Source organism: Pinus tabuliformis, chromosome Q, assembly GCF_031772625.1.
Source record: "Pinus tabuliformis cultivar Carrire ecotype Pingquan chromosome Q, CPIR1, whole genome shotgun sequence".
Classification (NCBI taxonomy): domain Eukaryota; kingdom Viridiplantae; phylum Streptophyta; class Pinopsida; order Pinales; family Pinaceae; genus Pinus; species Pinus tabuliformis.
This window is the reverse complement of record NC_142296.1, coordinates 686634517-686641033: the sequence shown is the minus strand read 5'-3', so window position 1 is coordinate 686641033 and position 6517 is coordinate 686634517.

Here is a 6517-nt window from a genome sequence, read left to right as displayed (position 1 = left end):
ACGAACTGCCTGATATTTGCATGCCTTCCTTATTTGTGAAAAGCTTAGATGCCCCAACCTCCGGTGCCATAACCAATGTTCATCATCCTTGCTCAAACATCATTGTTGTTGTCCTTCTTCAAATACGTATAGATTATTTGGAGTTCTTCTACCTTTGATCATTGTTTTCCCTGTATCAAGATCACGAACGCTACATCCATTTGATCGAAATATTACCTCGGTTCCTTGATCACACATCTAACTGACACTCAGAAGGTTATGCTTCAAGCCATCAACATACAAAACATTTCCAGCTTTAACCTTTTCTTTTAACTGAGCTGTGCCTTTTCCTTTTATAGCTGTTGGAGTATCATTTCCAAAAGAAAATTTCTTTCCCTTTTCTAAAGCAGAATATGATTCAAGTTTTTCTTTATCACCTGTCATATGCTTTGAACATCCACTGTCGATGTACCATAGATTTTCCTGTCCCTCTGCATAAAAGGCTATCCCACATCTTTCTGTTTGTGGTTCCTTTATTCTCCATGTTCTGGTGCTTGAGGCTTGTTCCTTTGTCTGCTGAAACCTGCTCCTGCATTCAGAATCTTCATGACCAAATTTATTGCAAATAGAACATTCAACTTCATTTTCAAGAGCCGAAAAGTTGTTATAGGTCCTTTTTGTAATCCCGATCATACTTCTTTGTTTTTGAGCTTCTCTAGTCATGATTGTTTTATATGCAACACATTGAGCTGCTTTGTGACCAAAGTTATGGCAAGAGAAACATTGCCCATTGAAGAAACTTCTGCGATTATCAAATCTACCGGCCAAATGATTGTAATTTCTATTGTCATCCATTCTTGAAGCAAATTGAGAAGATTTTACCTGTGGCTGGTTGTAGCTTTTGTTCATCCTTAAGACAGATTTCCCCTGGTTTACCTGATAGTCTTTGTTCATTCTTGATGTATTTCGTCCCTGCTTTACCTGATGATCTCCATTCTGCTTTTGCTCATTCCTTCTTGCTGCATCAAGATAACTCTTTGAGATGGATGCTTGAGATGTTTCTCCATTATACCCCAGACCTGTCTTGTTTAGCGGAGAACGCTGTACATTGATGATCTCATCCAGAGTTTCAGATCCTTTGACAAACTTAAGATTAATAGCCTTCGTTTTCTCAATTTCTTTTCTAAGGCCAACAATTTCACCTTCTAACTTTTCAAGATATTTTTCTTTTTCATCAATTTGAAATTGTAGAGTATCAATGATCATATTCTTTTCTTCTATACATGTCTTAAGTCTAGAAATCTCTTCATAAAACCTATCCACATCTATAGCATCCATGTAATCATCATCTTCAAATGCCATTAAAAGTTTATAGTCATTACCTCGTTCATCTTCATCACTATTTGATAGACCATCACTGTCTTCATGAGTGTAGTAGCTTTTCTTATTTGCATTCTGTTTCTTGTTCCATCTAATAGGTTCCTTTCCCTTGTCGATCTTATCCTTATGAGGACATTTGGCAGCATAGTGACCTACTCTTCCACAAGAAAAGCATTTGAAGGGTAACTTACCTCTGAACCGTCCAGCACCCCGTTGAAGATTTCTGACAAAATTTGATTCTTCTTCTTCTTCTGACCCATGTCCTGATTCATAGTACTCTCCTTTACCTGAAGCCTTGAAGGCAGCTTCTTTCCTGTCAGATGGACCTCCTTTTCTCATTTCATAAGTAGTTAGAATTCCATGTAGTTGTGACATTTTAAGATGTTGTAGATTCTCCTTTTCTTCTATAGCAGAAACTTTAGATTCAAACCTAGGTGACAAAGATCTTAGAACTTTTTCAACCACAACAACCTCTTTTATTTCTTCACCCAAATTTTTCATACAATTAACAATCTCATCCACACGAAGAAAATAGTTAGCCACACTTTCATCATTATACATTCCGAGATTCTCATACTGAATCCTAAGGGTTTGAAGTTTTGCACGTTTTACCTGTTCATCTCCTTCGTAGCTCAAAACAATCTTGTACCATATTTCTTTTGCGGATTTATATTGCATAACCTTCACGAATTCAGATTGAGATAGACATCCTAGAAGAGTATTAACTGCCTTTGCATTTGTTTCATATTTCTTCTTCTCAGCTGAATCTGTAGGAGTAGCTGATGGAAAAGTATACCCTGTTTCTATAATGTCCCATACTTTTGTACCCAAAGATTGAAGATAGGCAGTAACTCTTACCTTCCAATATACGAAGTTTGTCCCATCAAAAATCGGTGGACTGATTGATGCTTCCCTCTCGTAGTTGCTCATGATGTTAGATCTTCCTTCAAGCGATCAAGCTTCTTCAGAAGGACCTGCTCTGATACCAATTGTTGGAAATAATACTGAGAGGGGGGGGGGTGAATCAGTATTATCAAATTCTTTTCAATATATCTTCCTTATTTATACTTTGAATAATTCTTCAAATATTGATCATTACTTTGTATGTCAGAATCATAAAATAATGAGCAGGAACAAGAAAAGCAAATAGTCACATAAAAGAACACCAGATATAAGGTGGAAACCCAATGTGGGTGAAAACCACCTACTGCAATGTGTCTCTATCTTCTTTTAATAAGAAACTCCTTTTACAATGATTTTGTACTGGTGCAGTCCTTTACCAGTACACAGGCTACAACCTGCAGAGAGCTACAACTCTCTCTCTCTCTCGTTTTCCAGTCTCTCCTGGAAGGGAGCTACAACCCCCTACTTCTTTTCTTTCAAGGACCACTTTTCATTAATTTTCAGACTGGATCCAAGAACATCAAAAAAAAAACCATCAACTACACTTGCATCATCAATCTCTGATTTCACCAAAGCCAACCCGCATACAGATCTGCAAATATTTCCTTATAACTTTGCAGTTGTTCCATACATCAGACATACCCAGATCATAACATGTGTAAAATAAAACATGCATCAATAATTCAGACCCAGATTGTTAGTGTTGGAGAGGTAAATCCCCTCTACGGATAGAGGCGATCCCTACTAGCCCAGCAAGGGTCTAGCAACAATCAAACAATGCTGCTATGCATGTTCCTAATTACAATTAAACAAGAGGTAAAGAGCACCTACTCGGATTCCAGCGCTGTTGTTTGACGAAGAGATGTTGCCTTCGCTCCTTCGCTTTGGCTGGTCACAATCCTCCGCGATCCCCGCGAATGGATACCTGCACACACGAAGAGGAAACAAACACAAGCGTGAAATCTAGTAAAAGCAACCATACATCGGTCAGAAAAGATGTAATTCACATTTAACCATTGCAAGTACAAATGGGAATGGAACAATAATAGCAGTCATCTATTATTAATCAGAATAGAGAAGAGTACAACCAAATGTTCTGACGTCGGTAACCTTCTCAGGAGGGGCCAGTCAGCATGTATCTCAAGCATTCACCTTTGAGGATGATTCTCCCAAGACAAACAACTCTCTCTCTCACACAAGCAACACAAAACAACCTTCCCTAAGCAATCAATCACTTCCACACCTAGCACACCAAATACCTATAGTAGCAGCAATCTGAGCACTATAAGCTCTATACAATCCAAGCTATGTCTAACTATCCAAAAACTAGCTGCTCATGGTAATGGTGGAAGTATATGTAGGAGAAGGAGCCTCCTAAAAGGGTGGAAGGATGAGCTTATCTTTGAGGGAAACGGTTGCAAAGGGTCGAACAGTCATGCCATAGAAGGGAGCCGACATTCACAAAGCTAACAACCAAGCCTGGAGTTATCTGGAAGGCTGGTTGTTTGAACAAATTCGCCCAAACTGGATCAGCGCGGATTATGAGGGTACTGCCGCGCTGTCGGCGCATCTCAATAACTGGGACAGTCATGTCAGCGCGGAAGAACACGGGAAAGGCGCGCTGTAGGCCATCGCGGAAAAGTGATGTTCTTCCGCGCTGGCAGCGCACAGCATACACTACAAGGCGCCTGTCATCGCGGTTATTTTAGGGACAGACGCGCTGATGAACAAAACCTTGGAAAAATGGGTTTTTAACCAGTTCAGGGAGCAAGAACTTAGTGATTGCGGAATCTGGGGACAGCAGGGTGACTGACAGGAAGGCAGTGAGAAATTACTGTGTAACAGATGCCCCCTAAAGCATGAAGACCGAGAGAGTGGGAGGGGTGAAATGCTTTACAACACACGCCGAACTGGAACACCACCAGGAAGGACCGAAATATCTCTGATAATCAAGTACATGCAGTCTAGGCATGGGCGCAGCCATCCACGAAGACATGCGAAAAAGGTCTGTGGAATGGACGCAGCCACCCAGCTAAAAAGACCGTAATAATGATAAGGTATGGTCGCAGCCATCCATGAAGACTCAGGTATGGGCGCAGCCATCCATCAATGAGTCATGTAATGATCATCCACAAAATCGCAACCTGGCCCTCAAAGATAGGGATCCAGGGTCTTGCGCTCCGTCCCGATCCGAACAAAGTACAAGTTCAAGCATGTGAATATATGAGTTGAAGTCGAACATGCATGAACATCGTCTGATTACCAGTCAATGATGAAAACTGTTAACAGACGCGAGAGGTACCACCAATAATGACAATGGTCCTCAAGGTACTATAGGTACAATCCGCGGTATGTGAATCAATGAGCTGGTGTCGAACACCCACGGAATCATTCGATCGGAGGCCAATGAGGTAAACCTCGCGTCGAACACGAAGAACCTGCCATTGAGGCATGCAGGTTCTAAGGCACCTGAAGGGAGTCTCTAAGTCACCTTCCCGGATAATGAGCTGAAGTCGACAGGAAGGGACCTTGATCGAAGGTGGGCCATAATGTTTCCCACATCATCGACGCGAGACAGAGGAAAAATGATTTGTGTGAGATAGCAAATGAGGTTGTATTATTGCAGAGGTCAACTTCTCTTGAACATATCGGCGGCACTGTAGCGGGTTTGGCAGTATTTGACATCAAATGAGCAAAGGGTATAGTGATGATGGCAATGGGCAGATGAGAGGTCGAATAGGATAACCCAAACCCACGGAGGCCAGTGAAAAACAAGATGAGATGGTCCCACCCAGACACGAAGCAGAAGAGTGCCATGTTCAAGAGCGACATACTGCCGACACGACTATGATTACTGTTCCATTTTCCCCACCATTTCTGGCAGGTACCCCGGTTATTTTTGGATGACAAGCTTGACGGGGATAGCATATGCTTGAAGAGTGTCATTTCGACAATGTCCAATGTCATCAAGTGTTTAACGAGCCTGACAAAGGAAAAACTCGGCGTCTTTTCTTGTTTAGAGAGTCTGAAAAGACAGCGGAAAAGGAGACTCCAGGGGGGTCCTTTTTCGTACAGTTGTGTCTCTCGAGCCCGAAAAAGTATAAAACTATGCTCGAAAGAACTACCCGACCATTACGATCGAGGAGTACTTTTCGTAAATAGTGTTCTTGACCCGAAAAAGTAAAAAAGCGGTCGAAAACACGTCGTTTTAGAACCAATAACGAGTGCGAAACGACAAACACCCGGCAATCTTTTTAGTTCAATCGGTCGAAAAAGAGCTTAAAATGACCGCTTCTCCCTCCTTTTAACGAGCTGAAAAGAGGCTCGGCTATCTTCTCTTGTTTACCGTCGGAAAAGAGCTTAGAGACGACATATATGGGGATCATGCGAACAGAGGATCATTACGACCAAGTTACTTCATTTGGACCTGCACAAGAGCACTACCCGCATAAATCCATTCGATATGTATAAAAACATATTAAAACATGCATTTAACAAATTCAGGGCTAAAGTTATGGTTATAAATGGCAAAAACCCAAAAAATATGGCAATTTATGAGTTTTTACTATAAATAGGAGGGAGTAATAAGTCATTTTTACCATTTCACTATTTTGGAACGCGAAGGACGTGGAGGAGCCAGAAAGTTGACGGAGCGATTTCCAGCCCGTACAGACACCGTTTTCCGATTTGCTTCTTCCAGGTAGGTTCTCGTTCCTTTGCCCTGCATTTTGATTGTTTTCAGTAGGATTTTAACGGTTCATGCTGCCCAATTGGGCGATTTTTTAATGCATGGGTGCGCACTCGGTCAGCGCGGATATCCCCCACGGGTCCGCGCTGACCGAATTGGAACACAACGCGGCCAACTTCGGGTTAGCGCGGAAAACCCGTGTTCTTCCGCGCTGACCTCGAAAATTATCGAAGGGCTGCCATGGTTAGCGCGTCTGTTTTTAAAACAGCCACGCTGGCGCGGAAAAATTATTTTAGTTTAATTTGAACGTAAAAAATCCAACTCCAGCACTTCTAAATTTTTTTCATGGTTCCTGCAGGACGCAATGGCTTTCCAATGGCAGGAAAGAGTGCACGATGTCGAAGATATTGCTGCTTGGGCAAATGTGGATTGCTGCAATGCCATGCGGGCTTGCGGGTTTATGAAATTTTTCCTCACACCTCGCCTACGAGCTCAGCATGATCTTCTCGAGCTACTGATCAGGGCATGGAACCCGGTGGATATGAAATTCACTATCCGGGGCCAGGA